This window comes from Pseudopipra pipra, chromosome 1 (genome assembly GCF_036250125.1).
Source record: "Pseudopipra pipra isolate bDixPip1 chromosome 1, bDixPip1.hap1, whole genome shotgun sequence".
NCBI classification, from domain to species: domain Eukaryota; kingdom Metazoa; phylum Chordata; class Aves; order Passeriformes; family Pipridae; genus Pseudopipra; species Pseudopipra pipra.
The window spans coordinates 43,164,799-43,188,071 of NC_087549.1; the positions used below are offsets into that span (position 1 = coordinate 43,164,799).

Consider the following 23,273-nt stretch of genomic DNA (forward strand, 5'->3'; position numbering starts at 1 on the left):
GGCAGATGTGAAACAGTCACTGATGGGAGATTGTATGCATCATTTTACAAGCTCATTTTTTCCACATCTTTATCCACTTTAGATTTGAAATTTTGGATTTAAAATTATATTCTGTTTTTACAAAGATAGGAAATTAACCTAATGACCTTGATGTAATAATTTCAGTTACTGACTTCAATGAAAGTAATATATCCCTTAGCTGTCCAGAATTTTTATATGAAAAGTGTAACTAGCAAACAATGAATACAGAAAAAAGAGGATCAAAAGACAAAGAGGTTGCATGGGACACTCCCAGAAGAGAGAATTTTAAAATATGTCTATTTTTATGCAATAAATCAAAGGAGAGAGGGGGGAAGTTATTTTATAATGCAGGTATAACCACTTAAAACTCTTCTTGCTGGCCTGCAGGTGTTTTCAAATACCAATTTTTCATTCGATACAAAGGGAATTTAAAGGGACAGAGCTCTAATTAGCAGTACACATGGTCCTGACCTTTGCAGAGAGATGCACTTACAGTCCTGGTATTACTTCCCTAAAAGATCAGTTTCAGAAACTGGAATGGGGCTTCACATTTTTAGTATCCCCTTCCAACAGGTACAACTGCACAATATAAATGCCCTGGCTTGACAGTTAACTCAAGATCAGAAACACTATTATGAAGACATATTCTCTCATATGGAAGCACTCAATTTAAAATACACCACGTAGAGTATTTTATTTCTGTTAGAAATTACAATTTACCACATAAAACTTTGAATTTATGGACAACGGTAGGCCATTTCAGGTAAATAGAAAATTTAATACTTTTAAAAAAACCCTGGTGATCAATCATTGCAATGGTGTCCTTATGCTATTTACAACTTTGGATTATCCTGGGTTTTGGTCAAAATTCAAAATACAGTTACGTGAGCTTCATAAAAGGGAGCAAAAGCACTTTCTTCTCCTTGTCTCAGTATTTTCATATCTGTAGCTGTTCTCTACCCTGCCAAGTCACACTCCAAAGAAAACTTTCTGAACTAAGACTAATTGCACTGGTGGACTGCTGAATAAACTTCTTATTTCCTAGGTTTTAGAAAGACAAATGGGAACAGAATGGCCTTGCTACATTCTGAATTGGCTTTCTGGAAGGATTTCTTTGAACTTCACCCAAAACTTAAGGGCCTGGGATGTTCTGCTATTCAAAATATATTTCTGAACTGCAAGATCTATTTCTGCACCTACCTGATACATTCGCTGCTTTACAAAAAAAGACTCCTACAATTTCAGTAGTTTTAAATCACATCTCTCTCCATGTAGCTCAGTTAAATGTGCTGAGATGAGACCCTTGTTTAACTGAGAGAGAACAGAGAGCAGCCTGGAAAAAAAGCCCTGCAAAGAAGATGCTTCACTGTTAGCCATACATAGTCCTCATGTATTCAGTTACAATCTCTCCTGCAAAGAAGGTCCCCCTCCTCAAGCTTTTGACTTAGAACTCTTATTTCTTTTGCAAAACATGGTGATTTAGTGTACATTAATCACAAACCCAGGCATTTAAAGAAAATAGAGGCGAATAATCTTTTATTCCCCTGAGAGCTGGAACTGTTATACTTACCCAAGCCTGGAACCACCCGTACTCAGTGCAAGTCTAACGTGGTGATGCTCCAGCTCGTGGGAATCTGCTTCACTGCTTTTCCCAGCTTGGTATGCTCAGTGGTTTGAAGGCACAAGGTTTCCTTTTGCAGCCAGCTCTGTTTGCTTTAAAACCATCAGAAGGTCCCTTGTGCCAGAATAGTTACACTTAGGCTCTTAAAAATCAAAACCTGACCCAAACCGAATAATTATTTCATTCCGCTTTTAGTCTTTTAGGTTATTTATGTGATTTACAGATTTTTATATTACGAACTTGGAGGAAAAAAAAACCCCTACTAATGCATAGCTTAAAACATTCTCCTTCTTTATCTTCTAATCATAGTGCTCACAATCCCCCATCATCACCTTCTGTCATTCACCCACAGATTTTCCTTTCCAAAGATCACTGTTAAGTATTCAAGGTGCAGAAACTGCACTTGGTTCCCTTTTTCAATTACTTTGGCAGTTAGGGAAGTGATTTTCAAGTCTCCAGTACAAAAGCATGTAAGGGCACTTCAGAAATACATATTATGCATTTTGAGGGTATACCTCACCTCCAGCATCATTTGGTAGAGGTATGCCTTCCCATCTCAGGAAGGCTGCCCTACAGGCAAGACCCAGACCTGTTGCCATAGCCCCCCAGCACCTGCAAAGGTCACCTTTCAGATCAGAATGGAAGGCTAATGATGCCAACAGCTTCAAACTCATTTGGTGCCCTGTGAGACACCTGGAGAAGCTGTGACCCCCAGGCAGCCCAGCAGTGCACACGAGGCGACCATGTGAACTAGAGGCAGGTGGATCAAGGCACGCTTTGCCCACAGCCTCTTCTGAGAACAGCTTCTCTTTAGGAGGGACAAGGGTTTCATTAAGGAAAAGGTCTACCATAGGGAAAGCTCCTCAGTTTCAGTGCTTTTCACCTAACAGACACCAAGTATGTGCTGGGCTCTGGCAATGCCTCATTTCAATCATATATGTAGGACAACAAATAGGTTTTTTATCAGGTACAAGGCAACAATATGAAAGAATATGAGTGAAGACCAATTTATATCTCTGAATAACATCAGCAATTGGTCCTACGCAAAACATAAATGTAATTGCAGCCACAATTCTGGTAACAATCAACATTCACTGGGAGAGAATCAACAAGTAACTGGTGCTTCATGAACACAGGAAAAATTAGCCACCAAAGATGAGACAAACATAAGACAAATGGAAACAATTAAAGGCAATGAAAAGCAGCACAGGTAATTAAGGGATGAGAAAAAGAGGTTCCTTGCATAAATGTTAAAACATAGATCAGAAAAAAGAGCATCTGGCCAATAGGAAATGCGAGTCTGCTACACAGAATAGCACAACAGAGGCAAAAAAGTGCACAACATGGGGACGGGGAATAGGATAGATGGGAGAGAAGGGAGTGGCAATGCAGACAAAGGAAGGCAGTAAGAATACAAGAGGAAAAGGTAAACACCAGGAATGTATAGCCTGGAAGCTAAAGGATACCTATCAGTGCCCTTCACATTAAGGTGTTGGAAGTATTTTCAAAGCCCACTGAAGACACTGAATTGTACCTTTGCAAAGAGAGTTTTCCGAGGTCGACAGTTACATTTCTAACATGGAACAAACACACTAAGCTTATGGAATAAAACCTGAACAACAGGTATTTTTGGTCAGCCTACTGATGGCAACATGTCAGTTTGAAGCAGCGCACCAGAGAAGCATTTGGGCATCTCGCACCTGCTGGGTGGCTGCTGATGTGGGAACTGAGTGTGCACTGCGTGAGAGAAACAACAAACGGCTGACAAAAAATGATCCAAATCAAACAGTAACTCCTTTGCTTAGAGGCCAAAGGACTAGGCTTTGTTTCTCAAGCCACAGGAATTAGCACATTTAAGCTGCTCAGAACTGATTGCAGTTAGTTACACGGTAGGATAATATTCTTTGAAAATTGCTACAGACACACTTCCAGCGAAACAGTAGGCATATCCTGACTTTTGTATCCACCTTCTTGCCCAAGACTACCAACTGTCTCCTCTCCTGCTGCTAAGATGTATAAACTAACAAAATCCTGTATGGAGATAAAAGTGCCTTTCCCACTTGTCACAAACTGGTGGGTTTAGTATGATACTGTCCCGGTATATCCATGTGTATAACTGAGGTAGATGCTATAAGGGGAAAATCACCCAGTAAAATCTGAAGAGAAGTTTGAATGCCATAAAGCCAATGAGGTCTAACTGGATACTTACTAAAGATTAATAATTACCATAGTTTCAAGACCTCAGTGTTTAAATGTATTCCTAAAGCCTGATGACGGAAATCCTCTCAGAAAACTAATAAAGGGGAAGAAGTAGAATTTAAAATAGTCCATCTGTTAGATATTGGGGGGAAAAATCCATTTCTGTTGCTATTTAGGGCCATGACATTTGAGTAGGAAATTGCACTATATCACTTATTAAGCTTAGATGTTTCCAAACATAAACTTCTTTTAAAATAAACCAATTAAAGCACATTTTTCCATTTTAAACATATTCCAAATAACTTGTGTTACTCCTTATTTTGGAACATACTGCAGCACTTGCCCTGTCTGAAAACACATTTTGTTCATACAGCTGCTGTCTGATTAGTTTACTTTTGGTGTTACTACCGCTGTTGAATTTGCCCCCTAGACTGGGAATACAGTTTGACCGTGCTGTTAAATTAGGCACCCTAGGAAAGCTAACTAACTGAAATCCGGTTTCTTCCAGGAAAGCTGGAATGAATCACAGTTTCCTTTTCCTGCCACCAGCAGACCCTGACCCCTCTCCAATTAGGGAAAGGAAAAAGCAGACAGATTTCTCTAACAACTCTTCCTCATGAGGATCCTGCTCATCAATTTCCAAAAGTCCACAAAGAAGACAAGAGAATCATATATTCGGCTATCTTCCGTCAGGCAGAAGACCTTACCGGCATTTCCTGCCTCAAGCATTTGTAAAATATAAGCTCTTTCTCTTGACACCTTTGAAGAATTCAGTGTGCTCATAACTCCTAAAGAATCATAAGAGAAACTGGTGATTGATAGGAAATCATTAAAAAATTGGCCTTTAGCTACAGAATATTCCGTGTTTTGGAAATATGGTCTTACAGACTCTGGGGTTTAAGGGTTATCAGTGGGTATTTACCTTTCAAACACAAATACATTTACTTTTGTGTCTGTGAAAATAGATGCACAACTTTTTTTGTCTTGGTTCTGTAAATATTCAATTAAGCTAATAAACATTTAAACTGAAACAAATTAACTCTTCCAGTGCAACATTTCCATTTCAATTAACCTCGTAATTTAAATGTTCATCTGCCTACTTTCAGTGTAATTTAAAGCTAGTAAAAATTCAAGAAATCTTCAATATAAGTGAAATATAGCCTGACTGGAATGATAATAAATCCTTAGGTGAGATGCCAGCAGTGATTTTCCTAACAAATTGACAATGAAGAAGGGTGATGCATTTATGAAGCCTAGGGGTTACGAAAAGGGGAAAAAAACCCCCAACCCTTTTTTTTGCTTTGTTCTGCTAACTTCAGCAGAATTAACAGTCAAGATGTTCCTAGTTTTCCAGTATTAGCATTCCTCAGTGCACCCTCAGCTTCACTGCAGTTGTCAAAGGGTGCTTGAAAGTCTAATCTGCCTCTTTTCATTCTAAGAAGCACTCCACACAAAAATACCCCTAACTAAAGACAGCTAGCAGGCTTTTAGTCCTCACCTCGTGACATAAATGTGTGAAAAGTAACATTTTTAATTACAGTTAGTAGGTGGGCGGGTGGCACAGTGCCTCTCAGCCCTGCAAATCCAGCTGCTTTTAGTCCAGTGCTTGGCTGCAGCTCTCAGTGAGGTTGGGATGGTCAGCCTCAGAGGCAGCCAGAACTACTTCAGCACTCAGAAAAACAGCACAATTTGACACCATTCACAGACTACCTGGACAGCAGAAGGAAGAGGAGACTTGCAGTTGGTGCTTGTTTTACTCTCCTTGACCTGATGCAAAAGCACTTCTTAGGTCACTTATCTTTAATAATTAAAGAGCTCACAACATTTCATCTTTTCTTCAGTCATTTTTCGTTTTGGAAATCATGAAAACCAAAGTAATTCAATAATTTGTGTCTAGTGACATACACGAGTTACTTCAAGTGTGTCTATGCGTGCATCTGCGCGTATGTGTACACACAAAAGCAAATATATGTGGGTTAGGCTACACGGGACATACAGGCAGGCAGGGAGGTGTACTGTCATAGATTAATTAATTAGCATAGCCTTAAGTTGATGGAGGAGGTGGAAGAATCAGAGAAGAGCTTTTCCTTAGTTCAGCATATGGATAGGAGCTTTAGTCTTTGATGTTCAGATCCAGAGACTATCTCAGCACAGGTTTATTTGGAGACAAATCTGTCAAAAGAAAGCTATGCTCCCTTTCCACTCAAAGACCTAACATCTCCAAGAGCCACCTGAACTTTTGGTTAAAGAAGCTGATTTTCTTCTTTCACAGGAAGTTAACTCCTCACTGAAAGTAATCATCTGCACATATTTCCAGATCCATCTCTATGTTTTAGGGTCTCTGCACTATACGCCCACCTTGCCCACTTCAAAGAGCTTTTCTTTTGGCTGTATCTCTACTGGTCCATCGGGAAAAGAGAATCTCTTCTCAGGGTGTCACAGCATTTGGCATTTTTTCCTTAAGAGACTGTACTGCTGGAAACAGGAGGCTGAACAGACTCTTTTTCTCTGCAAAAGAACAAAGAAGTTCTCCATGGTTCATGGCTGCAGAAAAGAACATGCAACAAGCCAGAAAGCAGGGGAGCTCTAGCATCTCATGACTGCTCTGTAGCACAGACTCATGATCTGCGAGCACTTGGGACTTGAAAATATTGAAGGCAAGTTCCTCAGAGGAAGAATTATAGGAAGCATGACCACAGGCCCATGTGGCCAAGTGACAGCTTTACATCTCTCCTTGAGGCATTAATAAACAAGCGTCCTTTCCTTGCTCAGTGACCACAGCAGTCCTGCACCAGAGCCTCATGTTCCACAAGTTGTTGCATGTGTTTGACCTGTTTCAGCAGACTCTTAAACCTGACATGAGTACCAAAGCTCACCCTATGGACATCCAAGGTAAACATCCTGATGCCACAAGCTCTTGTGCTCCATGAAGAACTGAATCTACTTCTCCTGGGATGATTTCATAGCAAGCTTTCTTCCTAAGAGAAGGGTTTTCCATAATTTTCCGTACTGAATGCTTTTAGTGGCTGGACATTTTGGAAATAACTGTTCCCAAGAGCACAGTTCCTGCATGTGAAGAAGACACTCTGGACTGCTGCCAATGCCCACTCTTGATCTGAGATTTGGCCCTGGAGATGTTAGCCTTCCCCTTTGGAAATGCTTTTGCCCATTTTGATCAAGCCAGATGAATATTTGGATGTGGAGCCCAAGCTCCTAGAGTTAGCATCTGCTACTGTAATCATCCTTGTACATATTTATCCCTAGAAAAATATCTCAGCCATCTGATGGCTGAGTGAAGGACTGGCCTGCTCCTACTGCTGCACATATTCCTACATCAATTAGTCAGTGCAAGTTGTTCCATATTGGAATTTTGCCTGCATTACTATTTGCATACAAGGCACATACACATCATATCACATAGCCTTACAATTTTCTGTCTGTTTTGATTCCTACTAATCAAGATTCCAAATTTCATTCTTCTCAGAGGCTGGCACACAGTCATGTCAGTTCAAAGGATTAAATTTTTCTTTCCAGTGGAGTCAGTTTGGTATTTCTGCTCCACGAATCCTGTTTCTGTTTTCCACAAATCCAAATCTAGCAAAAAGATTATCATATCAATAAATTGTGTGATTTTAATCTGTAGGAGTGGGCAGATGAGATCTCTCTTGCAAATTTGTTGTCATTATTAATGAGTTACAGTTTTAATGTTGAATAAAATCTGAATTGCAAAATCGTGCAGTGAAATTATTCTGATGGCACAGTAGTGCATTTTAGCAGTCTTCCATGACTTTCTCAGATGGTTCATGTACAAGAGGCACCCATATGTTTGTTTTACTGCACCTTTCAAAGGTTTTAGTTAGCAGCTGGTATTATTACATCGTGCAGTCTATAGACATATAAGACACCATCCCTTGTTTTGAATGTTTTATAAAGGATTCAATGGGATTAATGAGGCAATAGAAAGAAAGTGGAACAACAATCCATGGGGGAAGGTTCATATGTACTCACAGATCTTAAAAATGAATAAAATGTGATACTTGAAAATACACTATTCTTCACCAAATCATGACAAGGATTATCATCTTTATTAACATTTGCAGAGTTTAATATGATCTTGGAAAAAACATGCAATGGAATGCTATTTGGTGAAGGAAACTACCTTTTACTGACAGTGCTCATATTCCTTCTGTTCATCAGGCTTCACCAGGTACATGATTTTCCATAGCCATATTTCCATAACCTCTTACCTTTTTGCTAGTCTAGCAAAGATGATTAGCTGGACACTCTTTTCGATATTGTTTTGCTGGTTTTGCTTAATAATGAAGCCCTTAACTAAGACTCACTTACTTTTCTCCCTTCCTTGTGATAAACTATCACAGATGTGATTCCAAAGACAAATAGAGAAGGAAGTACTTAGAGGGTGCTCTGTTTTCTTTTTTCTAGGTTCCTTAATTTTTTTATTCCCTGGACAAATTCACCCCTAATGCATCTCTGTGATAGCCAGTTAGGGAATGTGTTAGTGACACTATGCTATGAATCACTTGCATCCCCAGTGCCTTATGCTTTGGGCCACAAAGAATGTGCTGTATTAGTGAAAAAAGCTCTTGAGTGTTTGACTTAGGTTCCTCATTCACCCAATTGAACGAGGTCCCTAAATCTAGATAGATTAAGCTTCTTTGATTGCTTAAATAATTTGATCTGGACTTCCTTGCTCTGCTCGAAGTGGTGGAATCAGAGCTAAATCACTGCCCTACTTTGCTTGAGTTTTCCCTTGTACAGCTAATCTTCCCCTTCAAAGATTTCCACCCTTTCCGAATCCTCATTTTCAAGAATCCCTACTCAGCTTCTTGCAAACCTGTCTCATTCTGGGATCATTAATGGGCTTCACATTTATGTTTCTTTATTTCACAAACTCTCTCCTGTAAGCTGATGGGCAGAGTGGCTGCTTCTTTCTTCAACTCTGCTGAAGTCACCTCATTACAGCCAGGGGAGCCTCATTTAAATCTGAGCTCTGACCACACAGTCCTACAGTGCCCCACTGCTCTGTAAGCAAAATTATCTATGGAGCAGAAGTCTGAGGCTCTTGACCACCTCCTTTACTATCAGGAGAGAAAAGTAACTATTCAGTGAAATAAACAGAGGCCAGTGGTAAGGAAGAAATATGTTCTAAGCTGCAGATAACAGAAAGCATTCAAAATGTTGGAAACACCTCATGGGAAGCAGGAAAAAAACCTGAACCATTTAACTTGAATTTCAGACAGGTTCTCCACCTTCTCCACTACCATTTTGGTCCCTCAGTTTTTCCCTTTCTAAAGTATTGTTGTCTTCCTTCACCTAATGGATGCTACTTGAAAGCCTGTTACATTTAACCTAGTGATGTGTAAAAGCAAAAAAAAAGGTGCATTGGAGAGAAAATAGTTTTTTTGAGTTTGATATGAGTCTGAATAAACATATAAGTTCAATGCTGACATTAATTACTTATATTTACCTGTATATGGATAAATGGCTAACAGGGTAAAAACACGATACCCTGTGGCACTGTTTCCACTTTCATGTCTTTACAGGCACACTGAAGTTTGGTTAACTGCATTAACAACACTTCTAGACTTAAGGAGGCAGCATAAAATCTGAAGGAGTAAACGACATGAAAATTCATTTCCAAGAAGACTCAGGTACCCTGATGCAGCAGACTGGGAGGGAGAGAGGAAGAAATGTTAATAAATGCTAGAGAGCAGATTGTTAAAAGGTATTGGTAATAAAAATCACTAAGTAGATAATGCCCTGGATTCGGACTGACAACAGAGATGTTCTGAACCACTGTGCAGATAGTAACAAAACCATAACTTGTTCAACATCTTGGAGTGAAGCTGAAACAATCACAAAAACTACATACACATTTTGCATTGATTTGAGGGCAATTACCTCCTAATCTGTAAGATTCGTCTCTCTACAGTAAAAGTCTCTCTAACAGTTTGAACCATTGTCAGTGTATTCACATTATCACATTAGTAAAGCAACTTTAAAAAAAAAAAACCACTTGGAAAAAAATTGAAAGAAAACTCTCTGGGAAGTTGTGCTGCCCCACCGAGGAGGGTAAGGTCTCAGGTTAATTGATGCAGCTCTACCTTACCTGGTTCTGCAGTTTAACACCGCCACACGCCCCTACCTTCCGCTGTGCACAACATGTGCTGGGAACTGAAGCATTTGACCTTCCCCAGCTCTCCAGCAGAAACTCCAGTGCAACCTCTACCTTCAGCAAGGAGCTTGTGTTCCTTTTCCCCCTCGTGCTCTGCACAGAGCAATCTAATACACCTCATCATGTGGTGTGTTGCTATAGCAGCAATGAATCCAGCTGCTGCAACACAAAAGACTGACAAAAAGTTGGTTTTTTTCCCGTCCACCCACCCGGTAAAAGTCAGGGTTGTTTTCTTGTGCAGCAAATCTAACCCAGATAGACTCATACCACCTGTCAGAGCTAAGTTATGGCAAAGTCTAAAAAGAAATACACAATTCAACTATAGGCTTTGCTTTGGGGGACAACTTTATTTATTTTTATGAAAAAAGTGAGTCAACCCCTTAAACAGGTGATCATTATCAGCTGCCATTCACTAGTTTCAAAACTTAGGTTCCTATCTGCATAGGAATTGCAATCAAATAATCATGTTCAGCAGTCAGAAATGCAATGGTACAGCTGCAGAGCCAGTACAGGTGACAAAAACCAGATTTACACCTTCAAAAACAAACCAGTCATGCACTGTCACCCTTGTGGTCTGGAAAAAAAACTTTTACAAAGTTGTTTGATTGTGGAACAGAATTGCATTTATCTGGAAAATGCTAAATAATTATTATTAATGCTGCCCTACTGGATTAAGCATGAGGACTAAGCATAGAAAAACCTTTTGAGTCAAATATTGATGCTTTACAGCTTCAAATGAATTCTTGTACTGCTGAGACATCTTAGTAATACCGAAGTTTGCCTTGGGAAGTGTACTAGAATATATGAATTACCACTTCTAAAGTCCCAGTCTTGCAACTGCATCTTTGATAACAAATTCTTCCTACAAAGCAGGGCCATATTCTTCCTCCAGCAGTTTCAGCACAGAAAAGGACAGAACAGGCAATGTGTAGCCAAGCCTTTCACCTGTAGGAAGCTTCTTCAAGAGCAGGGACTAAACCGGCAGCAACCTGACACTGCCACGCAAACTGTGCCAGGCTTTTCTGAAGTGGTCCTAGTGAGGTTTTTCCCAAGAACCTGCCTTCCCCAATGTGACAGGCATTTGAGTTGGAGTAACTGCTTCTCATTTCAAAGTCTGTTCAAGGTGTGAAAGATACTATTGCTCCAGGAGTGTCTTAAGCAAGAATGTAGTCCGGCAACTACATAATCAAAAGGTCAACTTTTCTATTCGGTTCTCCATTTGTCTGAATGTAATGGAAGATGCAGAAAAAGCAGCTACTACTATCACAGGCCTCAACCCACCATGTTAGAGAGTCCAAAATAAAAATGAAACTAAACCCCTAATTGCTATTTCATTCTCTCTTACTGCCTTATAAGAAGAGTCAAACTCTATTCAAGTTAATTCATAATATTTTTACCCTATTTTCATACAGGATCTCCCAAAGCTGTTTGTGGAATCTGCATCTTACTGCACTGGTCAGCAAAAGCTGGCTTTGGAGTTCACAGATCTCCAGTTTTGTAGATGTTCAAAGCTGCAGCTGTTCTAAGAGACCTCTGAAGATGGAAACCAAAAAAGCAATCTCCTGGAAGAGTCATCGTACTTTGCCTTGAAATAGATACTTATTTATTCACTTTTAAAATTCTGTCTGGCATTCTGGATACAGGGAAAAAACAGAGTGCAAGAGGATTCCCCTCAGAACAATTTCTACAGTTAGTCAATGCCTATTCTGTTAATTGTTAATACACAGTGAATTTTCTTCCCCAAATACTGACTATCAGGAGAACAGATAGGCCACAAAGCACATCCTTAAGTTGTATAATGTGATTGAGTTTCAGTTGCTACACTGTCATTTGCAAACTCTGTGATAAGTACTTTAAACACAAACAATTGCAAAAAAACCCAAAAGCTGGAAGGCAAGCAAACTTTCTGTGCAAGTCTATTAATATTACTGTCTTATTTACTATCAGTGACTTCACTCTAATTGTGCACAGAGTACACAAGTAAAAAAAAAGCCTATTGAGGGAGTCTAATGAACTATTAAATGATGTCACCTGTCATAAAAGAAACGAACACAGGCTATTGAAGAGCAATATCCCTCAGTCTGAACCAATAAATGATCCAGTTTAGGCAGCTGAAGCTGCAGGCTGGAGCCCCAGCAGAAGTCTCTCCCACTCTCTGACCAGAGGGCTTTCCCACTCAACAGAACTCGCTGTCATAATGGCACCTGCTTACTGTTTATAGAAGGGCTGACAACACACAGATCAACAGAGCCATAATTTCAATAATTCATGTCTGCTCTGATGTCCCAAGGCCAAAAGCAGCCTCCTGTGTCACTCATGATTTCACGCTTTCAGAGTCTTTATCTCTCCTGCTGTGTTCCCCCCAAACCCAGTTCTCCTTTCACTCCTAAGGATTTGTAGCGAACTTCAAGAGATGAGCAGGAAAATCCAGACAGTTTTAGAAATTGTGCCTGTCAGTAATGGGGGATGGTTTTGAACTCTTCAAGTTTTTTTAATACAGGTAGGCACCTGGTATGTGTTGCTAAGGAAGGTGGAAACCAGCTTCCAGGTGGCAGTTACTTTTGTACAGAAAGGGTCGGGCACAGCTTGAAGCATCATTGCGTGCTTACTGTTCTGGAACACAGTCAGTTAATACACTACCTGGGAAATGAAAAAGGAGAATGAGCCAATGTCAAATGTACTCAAAGTAAGGTTACTCTGCCTTTCTTTAAACACCTATTGGCCAGGGGCTGCCTGACACAGATGGCACCAAGTACATTTGCACTTGTAAGACAATGGCCATTTTCCCATCAAAATATTTTCTCATCAGAAATGCTACTGAGACTTCGAGAGGGTTCTCTTCCTACTCCTGTAGGATAACTGATCCTCTCACACAATACTCAAGCCACGCAGAAAAATGGTATTTTGCTATGAGTACTGACTCCCTCTGGAGGAATTCAGCCTGCAGCAGCTGCTGAGACTTGACTCTCCCTTTAAAGCACACTGTGAGCACTGGGATGGAGTAGTGGCACTGCTCTGGCACTTCCAAAGCCAAGCAGGAACTGGCACAGGAAATCACATCTTGCCACCCCCACTTGTCTGACAGACAGCATGACTTTTTTCACTTTGCCTTCACAGCACCCCTGCCCTAGTGCTGGTCAGCTGCTTGGAGCAACAGTGGAAAAGGTCTCCCTAGTGCTGCCCAAATGGCTGAAGGTTGGGCTGCAGACCCCAAAGAGATTGCAAGATATTCAAAGCAAACACCTGTGCTTGAGTCTGTTTGCTGTCAGATTTTTGAGCCACAGATGATCAGAGTTTTAGGCTTTCCTTTATATAGAGGCAGGCACTCACTCTTTTTGCTTCATTTAATTGCTTTCACAGGGAGCCAGGACTATTAAGTCCCATCAATCCAAGCCACATCCTGGCTGAGCCAGCCTGTCTTAGCAGTTTCTGGGCACAGGGCAGGGTCACCCAGCTGGCTCCTGAGGGGGGTCAATGAGATTCTGTGCCAGCTTTGGCTCCCAGCCTTCCATGCTGGACCCAGGCAAGTCTTCACGTAGCCGCTTGGACTTCACCACCAGGTGCTCCTCAGAGATCCGGGTTCTGCAAGCCCCAAGAGCATGGATCCAGCATGGCTTTGTAGAGCCTGCGAGCCCCATGCAAGCCACTGCGCAGGAGGGCAGAGACAGCCAGAGGGCATGGCTGTGGCTGCACCAGTGCTAACAAGCCCGTCTGGGCTCAACCTGACTCGGATGCCCTTCTCAAATTAATAACGCTTCAGGCCAGAGCGGTGGAAATACAACGCAGAATTATCTCTGCAGCTGAGCCGCTTCACGACACTGCAAATATTTTGTTCCAGCATTGCCAGGGAGGCGGCGTGCAGAGACAGGAGAGAGCGGCCACGGTTTGGCACAGGGCAGACCTTGCACTAAGGCAAGCAGGCAGTTTGTGTTACAAAACCGTGCCCTTATCTCGTATAGCCAAAAAACAGTTGTAACAACTGAAGTCATTACAGCTCCTCTTTCTCCTTATTCCCTACTCCCTGAGGATCCAAGTATCTGGTAACTGGCAGTGCATGCCACTGGAAGCCAAAAAACCACTCAAGCCCTATGGTGCAAGAACCCACAGTGTCCTGAAAAATTATTTTGACTATTTTATGAGTGGGACTTCTTGCTCAGTGTGTGTCTCTGGTTGTGGTTAAACTCTGAATGCAAAATAAAGCACTTTAACAAAAATAGGTCAGAATGAACAAAAACTCTTTTAAGACCAAGCTCAGCCTTGCTTGTCACCTCCCAGCAATGGACCCACAGGGTGTCTGGGAAGACAGGTGTGCCACCCAGGTATGCTCTCAAACCAAGCTAGATGAGGAAGCACAACTTGGCAGAGAGCAAGTACAGTTACCCTGCTTGTATGTACCTCCTTGGATGCCTGCAAGAAGCCTGCTGGCTTCTCAGCTGGCTCCTACAGGCTTGCTGAGCAACTGGGAATATCCAGATGTACGAGGAGGGGAAGAGAATGAGGAAGAAAGTAAGTAAGCAAGGAGGATGTATCTAATTTCCTATTTATTTTTTATCATTCCTACCTCTTTCGCAAGGTGAACACGCTGGCTGTAAATAGCCTAGAAACTGAAAGGTTTGACCTGTCTTCCCCATGCTGCTACAAGCATTCTTTCCAACACAGTACTGGTCTGTGCAATCCCCTTGTTAACTACTAGCGAGTCACTAAGAACTGTTGATCACTATTCTGAATTGTTTCTTTATTTCTTCTTCCTAAGGAGAACTCACCGGCCACCACAAAGCATTGTCAAATATTTGCCATCCATGTCAAGACTTTGTCAGGTCTGGCTTTGCATTTTCTTTCTCTCTCTCTCTCTCATGCTTGACATGTTTCTTGCCTTGTCCTGCTGCCCTTCCAGATGATGGTTACTATGGCACTGAGTACAAGGCCAGTGATGCCATATGAAGCAGCACCGTAACACTGGGGAGAACAAATGTTTGAAGACTGGACTACAACTCTACAGCAGAGTGACAGCTCAAGCACTTCTAAAGCAACGGTGCAAACATGCAAACACAAGGGGCCAGGGAGCAGTTTGATGAAATGGCCTTTTCCTAATGGTTCTCAAAAGGGCATATTTAAAAAAAATCTGCAAATAAATTAGCAATTAGGTTCCCTATCGCTATGGTCACTTCTACACTCTTGCAGAGACAATTTTATTTGAAACACATTTTTTCATTCATATTTTAACAGATTTCTACAAAGGCAAAAGTTCAAACTACCTCAAAAACCATCTGTGTTAAATCAGCCCAACTCAGTCTCTTGCCACCTACCCAAAAGCAATGGGGCTGCTGCCAGTTCTGCCCAGCACCCTCCTGCTCTCTCACTCCACTGCCCACTCATCAGTTCCTCAGTCCCACCCCACAAGCAACTTAGGCGTGAAGTGTGTGCATGTGCTGGGGGTACACATGTTGTAAAGGGCATGCAGTCATGATCTCATGTAGATGCCCTTTTTTTCACATCGGACAGGCAATTTTAAAAGAGTGTAAGGCTTCTTTCAGCAGCTCAATGATAAACCACCTTTTAGACATAAAGAGACATAAGCAACGGACTAGGTGAAGACAGCAGTCTGTCTGAGTTTGCATATACTCTATTTTAAGCATCTAACATGAATGACCTGAATTGCCTGCGTAGAGACACCTGCCTCTCTACAATGAGGTTACTGGGAATTGCTGCTCCTGACGCTGTCCTCTGAATTGCATCCAAGTTGGATGCTTAAAGCAGATGGTATCAGTACATCTCCTAAGGTTCTGCTCTAAGTAGACAAACCAAACCTCTTTTAAAATGAACAAAATCAGGTACAGGATTGCAGACCTAAAATCCAGGCAATCCAGGGGCTGGAGGGACCCTCCTTATGCCGGAGTGGTTCAAAGAGATACTGAGAGAACAGCAATGAGGCCTTCTGCCAAAAGCTCTAGGTCATTTTTTCCATTTATTTGCTTTCACCTCAGCTAAACAGCATAAACTAAAGAAGGTCAACCCAGTACAGAAAAACAAACCTCACGGGCAAAATGGAGGCCAGCCAAGTAGGAGGGCAGAAGTCAAGAAATGGCATCCTTCCCTCTGAGACGGTGTCGGTGCCAGGGGTGGATGGTGTGTGACAGTGGATGTTCTCAGAACCAGGCCTGTTAGACAAGAAGCTGAACAATATTTCTAATCGCCTATCATTATGTATCATGCAGTTTTTCCCCATAATATTCTGCCCTGCAGTACTGGCCAGATTATGCTATCAATAGATAACTCTGTTTGCTACAGTTTCCTCAGAAGTTTCAGTCAGACACAGCATTTTTCCTTGCTTTCTGACCCTAGATCCAGGTTCCTCTGATAGGAATGGGTATTAAGATTCCTGCAAATACAAAGCTTTGTACTATCTTCCAGAATGTTTAATTCCTGTGATTATTAGGGATATATTTACATACTGTCGATTATTAGGGATATATTTACCTACTGCGGTTACAAAATTTGCACGGTTTTGTTATCATTTGAGAAGGTTTTTTGGCTACATTTGTCACAAAATATAAAAATAAGAGATCTAAGGATTTCCTTTCCTCAGCTTAGCATAAACTATACGTAGTGATGTTTGCCTCTATAGATATGTGGTAGGAATCCTGTTAGCATTTATGTATGCCTCCCCAGATACTTATTCCATGCTTTAATTAACCCTAGGATTTCAGTCTTTCATGAGAAAATTATCAAGTAGGGCCACTGTACTGTGATTTAACCATTCAGCCAGAGGGAGAGAAGGATATTTTATTTTCAAAATTACAAAGGATATGCCAACAACCTTTCAACTACAGTAGTTCACTGGCAGTTATAGCATCATAATAAAACCAAAGTCACTGAAGATAGCACCATGACATTAGTAGTTGAAAAGCTAAAATAGATATGCATGTCTGGACTGATTTGTTGCACATAGTTTAACAATATCAAGGGATATATATATCCATATATATATATCTGACAGAGTGCTTTTATAACCAGAACCTGGCATTTTATACTCACAGCTTGGCACATACTACAAGGGAAACTGATGTGCAAAGCTCATCCGTTTTTTGAGATAATCATTAAGCTGCCACAAATTTTAGAACAACTAAGCATCTCTATTTGAGAGCAATTCTGTAGTCTGGCAGATAGAGTGGGACTGGGGCAAAGAAGCCACCAGCAAGGTGAGACCACAGGACCACCTCATATCTGTCCCTAATTCTCTTCCCACCAATTACGAGGTGGAGCAGCTCCATCACCTCTCCCAGGCCCTGGTGACAGAAGAAGTAGCAGTGGGACTACCCTCTCTCGAGGCTGTCAGGACAAAGAAGGGAGGGGCACCCATCTCTGTGGGGCTCCTGCTGCTAACCTGGGGCTGCAAGCCCCAGCTGCCAGCTGATGGTGTGCTTAGGTGGGGTTTAGGCTACCTGGAACACCACTGTACAGATAATGCACACTTCACCATGGGGAGCTTTTGTCCTCCATCATAAATGCCAGAAACCATATTTAAAAGAAAAAAAAAATCCATACATCTTTTGTCCAGGTGCTACTGGGACCTGACTGCCTATCTGAGGCTGAACCTGGCTGCAGTCAGGGCTGCAGGTTTCCAGAAGACAGGGAAAGAACCAGATAGGCGGTTCAGCTGATAGGCGAAGTAAACACTGTCCAGACACCATGGCAACAAGAATAAATTCCTACCTATCTGCTTTTATACATGTCCTCCCAAGCTTGCTGCCCTGTTACCCTGCTGCCAGGCAGCATGTGTATTCTGCTATGGGGCTGTAACAGCATGCTTCCCTGAATGCTATGAAAGTTATTTTGCCCTCCAGCAACAGAAATCTGCACAGGATTTTGTCTGACAAGTCTTCTCACTATAAAGAACCTCAGTATTTACATGAACAGTCCTTAAAAGATACAATGAACTTTTTTTTTTTAAATCACTTCAATTTTCAAATATGCTATTATTATGCAATATATAACATGACTTCAAATAAAACAGTTCTATAAATAAATATATTCTTTTGTTTGATCTGTGGTTTGAACAACACTTTGTACTTCTGTCTGTGCAGCTTCTTAATATAAAAGTAGAGGAGAGTGAAAGTAGTAATAGAACAAAAGTAACACAGACAAGAGATGAGGGAAGTGCATTAAGTTAAACTATTTTTAACTCTTACTTTAATATTTGATTACGCTTCATGGCCCATCTACATTTTTGAAGTGAGGAAAAAAGTACGATATCGCTGCAATTTTACATACTGCTTTATTATTTTACCCCAACTGCTTTTAGTTATAGTGCTTTGCCAATAGCCATCTTTTGTCCTTCTTAGCAACTTGCCTAAATAAGTTTGGAAGATCAGCAGGAATCGGTAACGTGCCTGAGATACTTCCATCTCCTCACTGCTCTTGCTGAGCAAACTGTTTCCCTTTTATGTTTCCCCCCCAGTGCAGAGAGAAGAGCTCCAGCATTGTGGAGAGGATACAAACTCCAGTCATGAACTTACACAGATTGAACCTTGCCTCACCTGGTCTGCCACGTTGCTGTTTGTGCTGGCTCAAGGCAGTCTCCACCTGCATGAACCAAGCACAGGTAAGGCATGTGTACAAGCCCAACTCTTCTGCCACTTTATCCATTTTATTTTGCAGAGTACATCTCCATCACCTGGTTGACTTCAAGCAGGCAAATCAGATGTAAACTCCCTCTTTAAAGGCCGTGCATCACATCTAACAAAGCCAAAATCTCTGAACAAATTCACTGCCGGAGGTCACTGTGCTTCCATGCAGGGAGAAGCCAAAGCTGGTGGCGTGAACACAAGTGAGGCTCACAGGATGTGCCAAAAGTTAACTGGCTCCTGTGCCACTGCTCTGCTGTGTGGAAGAAACTCTGCTTTTGAATTTAATGAGTCCAGCTAAGCACATTCCTAAGCCTAGAGAGGACTAGAAACCAATAAATCTTGCATTGACAGAGATGCAACTATTCTAAATAAAAATAACTTTTGATTTGCATTTATGGGCCTATTTGCATTTTTTTTAATTCATGCACTGGGATGTAGTGGTTTCCCTCTCCCTAAATCTCTTTGATAGCATGTTAATGTGTCTTCTTTTTAATTTAGCAAAATCAAAAATGGACAGATTTGGGAAATATATTACCACTCAGAAAGAAGTGACGTGAGCTAAATAGGATATCATCAGCAACAATTACAATAATGTGTAAGTATAACTGCGTTTTTCTGTTATTAGCATGAAAGGTAAATATGAGGAACATCACAGTGATGCATGTAAAAGCCTTTCTAAAGAAATCTTTAAGGAAAATGTGATTATAAACAGTGGGTAAACCACAATGCTGTTTTTTACATTACTTTGACCAAAGTAAGCCTGACTTTTCTGTTGGGAGTATGCTCAAGTACATAGTTATATAGTGAACAAAAGGAAAGATGGAAGAAGACAGAATGACACAGGTGATCTGAAACTGTAAACTCTTGTAAACTGACAATCATGTTTCAGTCAACTTTGTCATTGTGCAGTGCATGAAACACTGTCCAGTGTCCAGCTGAGGGCACTGCAATGGGATGTCTCACTGCCTTCATCTGGCCATACAATTAATTACTACACATGCCAATGTCCAAAGAGCTCCAAGTTCAAGTTAGGACCTCGTTTATAACATCCGCACCTACCTTCACTTGGTGAAAATGTTGTGCAGGAAATGGAAGTGCATCCTGGCTAAAATTAGACAGGTTGGATGCCTGTCATCAACTTAGATGGTTGAACAGGGTTCCAGCTTTGTTCAACCAGTGCGTTGCAATCTTCAGACATGAAGCCTGAAACAGACTTCAGAGTTACTGTAACAACCCTATTCTGAAATCTAAAATGAGCAAGTGGTTTCACATGTGTCTCTTCAACCCATAGGTTGCGGGCTCACCTGGAAGACCCTTTCCTGTGTCCATCCTCTTTTTTGATGTGGATGGCTCTGAAGGGGAGGGGAGTCTCCAGAAAGCTGAGAGCAGCAGCACCCAGTGTTTGGCAATTTATGAAATGTCACATAATATAGCAATATTCAGGCCTACACTTTTCCCTGAAAAAATTAATTTCTGGCTTAAGTTATGGAGATAGGGTTCAAAACATAACTGGCTAACCCCCCTTGCCCTTTCCTCTGATCCCTTGACCAAGTTAAAATTCAGCATTCAAATGTGAGAGACACTGAAAGTCCCTGACTGTGGAAGGGAGCTTGAGGATGTGCTAACCTAAGCCCTTCCAGAGCCAGCCCTTTCTGAAGACAGAGCAGCTTCTAGTCTCCAGACTAGTGCCATGGAAGCCAGCACCTTGACTCCTGTTTTCCCAGTACAGAGATGTACAAGGCATAGTGGCATTTCTGCATTGCATCCTCCCCATGCTCATGCAAGAACACCTAATCTTGCTTTTCTTCCAGATGTAAATCAACAAAACATATTGTATGATAGAAAGGGTTTCTCTCTGCTACTATTTTCCTGCAATGGAAGCTCTAAAATGCCCCTAAAAGACCCTCTAAATCCTGTATTTATCCTGAGCTTTGTGGGATCTGTTTCTCCTTAGGCAGCTTTGAACAACTTAAAAGCAGTGTCTGTCCTCATCCCACTGCAGCTCGTTCTTCCTTCAGCAATTTTGAACAAAAAACTTGGATGTTTATGTAAGGGGGAGAGGACTTTCATGATACACAAGAATGCTGTTGCATTTTGACCTGCAAGCAGAAAGGATGGAGCCTTTCAGGTAACTAACTGCTGCTCATTTTCAGGGATGATTCTCCACATCAAGCACTGCAATAGAAAACCCTCTATGACCTGAAAAGTTAAGTACACTCTGGCCCAGGAAATGGAGGTGACTACCCTTCTGGGAATCAAGCACATAAAAATGACTGATGAATTACACTGTGGACCTCCAAATGAAGCACTTGTGTAAATATAGATAATCTCGACATTATCCTTATCTATCTTTACAGATATTATTAACTACAGATAAATGCTGGGGAAGATAGCTAGGAATTTGTATGTGAAGCAATCACGTTGAATACAGCTGCAGCTGATTAAACCAGTTTTAATTTAACTAGAACCAAGCCAGTCAGCACCTGGGGGCAAGAATGCAAATGAAGTGTTTGCATGTCCTGTAAATCTGAGCGCTGGGTCTTCTGGGCAGCCTGGGTGTCCTGGATATCTGGCCAGGGCAGCAGCCACTACAGAAAGTGCAGCCCTGCTGAAATGTCTGCAGATCATAGAGCAACCACAACCACAACTAACGTGAGCGTGACAGGTCATTCAGCTATAGTAAAAAGATGCACACTGAAACGTATCTAGACTCCTGTATTTTAAAATGAAAGCTTTCTGAGGGGGGCAAGCAATGTCCAAAATGCAAACCACACAGAGCAATATATTTATTTCGTTATACTGTAGGAGAAGGGACAACTACAAAGGGCACCAGGTTGCTCTGACCCCACAGCTTAAGAAATGTGAATCTACATCCATCCTGACTGACCTCCGGTAGCATTAGTCCATGAGCCCTGTTTGCTTTGTCTGTGACAGGTCCTCACTATGACAAACTTTTCAGAGAAACTGTAATCTAAAATCAGTTTTTAAAGGATTTGTCTGTGAGCAGGGTCCACATTTACCTTGAAAATAGGATAGTCAACGAATTAGTTAAAAATCAAAGCTACTGATGTTTAGGGGAAACTGTGGGTTTCTCTGCTTTTACATTCTGCTCCCAAACTTGTCCCACCTGACACCAAAGCTGTTGTTTCTCTTCAGTTCAGTAGCAATGAGGTTGCTCTCCATATGGAAATTATTTTAATAGTAAAACACACCAGACACTTTGCATAAATACTTTAAAATGAAATGTGGCTTTGAAATTAAAGCCAATTATAATTTATATTTTTATAACACTGAAAATATTTTGTTTTAAAAATTGTTCCAGCAAGGGACAAGACGCAAGCTGTAAAGTCTTAAAGAATAGAGTAAAAGCAACATCACTCATAACTGGGTATATTACTTCTGGTTCACAGCAGGAAATTGATTTTACAAAAAAAATTGCAAAAGGACACTTACATTAGAAGTCACTTGCAATACCTATGTAAAACTGTAGCTGAGTGTGGAGGGAACTTTCCAGTTTGGTGCCATTCTTTATCTGTGCGGGCTTAACAGAGGGATCCTGGGCTCAAATTCTCTTGAGCTGGAGGAATGAGCGGAAAGATGTACCTGGGACTTGCCAGCATCCTGATTCTCACCACAGAGATGCAAAGTAAGGACTAGTTTCTGAGAATATGCTAGGCACCTGGGTACCCTACCTTGTCTGCAGAGTAAATGCCTCAAAGATAGTGCATCAGAAACCTCATGTAGCTCTGATTTTCCAAATGTGAAGCTTGCCTAGGAGTTCTTCAGTTTGGTCCATTTTTCTGGCTTAGCACAGTTGGCAGGAAGGAGAATGAATCAACTAAGAAAAGAGCAATCAGGACTACTCTCTCCTTTGTGTAGTCAGCCCACTCCCGGTGCTATTTGGAGCTCACTACTGCAACCTCTGTTTCCCTTGAGGGCATTTCAAAATCTTTGTTCAGTTCCTGATTTATTCTCCTGTGAGGTCAGTTTAGACCTCCATTCTCCCCAGCAGTGATTAACTTCACTTAACTTTTGCTACAGCTAAAGCCAGTACTGGTACCTTAAATAAATGGTGTGTGGGGGTCCTTTCCTTTTTTTTTTTTTTTAATGACACTGCTGAAAACAAATAGAAAGCAATCAAATGAAAGATAATTGAAATCAGCTTATCTGCTTAGACACTGCAGCAAGAATTGCTCACAAAGTTCGGAACTTGCGCATAAAACATGAGAACACTTCTTACAATAATATGTGAAAAACCAAGTTGTCTGGGATTTTTTCCAATATAGAATCACAGGTTGGAAAGGACCTTAAAGATCATCCAGTTCCAATCCCCCTCCCATGGGCAGGGACACATTTCACTACACGAGATTGTTTAAATCCCCATGTAACCTGGTCTTCAACACTTCCAGGGATGGGGCATTCACAGCTTCTCTGGGCAACCTGTTCCAGTGCCTCAACACCCCCATAGTAAATTTTTTCTTCCTTTTATCCAACCTAATGTCAATTTAAAGCCATTGCCCCTTGTCTTTTCACTGCCAGCTCTTGTAAAAAGTCTCTCTCCAGCTAGTTTGTAGGCTTCCCTCAGATATGGAAAGGCTGCAACAAGGAC

At 41.3% G+C, this 23,273-nt stretch overlaps 1 protein-coding gene and 1 long non-coding RNA gene across 11 annotated transcripts in view; one reads left to right on the forward strand and one right to left on the reverse strand.

The window, feature by feature from the left end:
• DTNA (dystrobrevin alpha) overlaps nt 1-23,273 on the reverse strand; it is a 226,237-nt gene that overhangs the window by 116,162 nt on the left and 86,802 nt on the right. Inside the window, exon 1 of one of the 10 annotated variants that reach the window (XM_064653797.1) lies at nt 19,969-19,987. The exons of the other annotated variants lie outside the window; for them this stretch is intronic. The gene's annotated coding sequence lies outside the window, so the exon portion shown is untranslated. Of the gene's footprint in view, nt 1-19,968; nt 19,988-23,273 lie in introns of those variants that run through there. 10 annotated transcript variants of the gene reach the window in all.
• Nucleotides 12,307-15,192, forward strand: LOC135413921 (uncharacterized). The gene is made up of 3 exons (XR_010430493.1): nt 12,307-12,537; nt 14,791-14,854; nt 14,932-15,192. It is a non-coding gene; the product is annotated as an uncharacterized LOC135413921 (long non-coding RNA).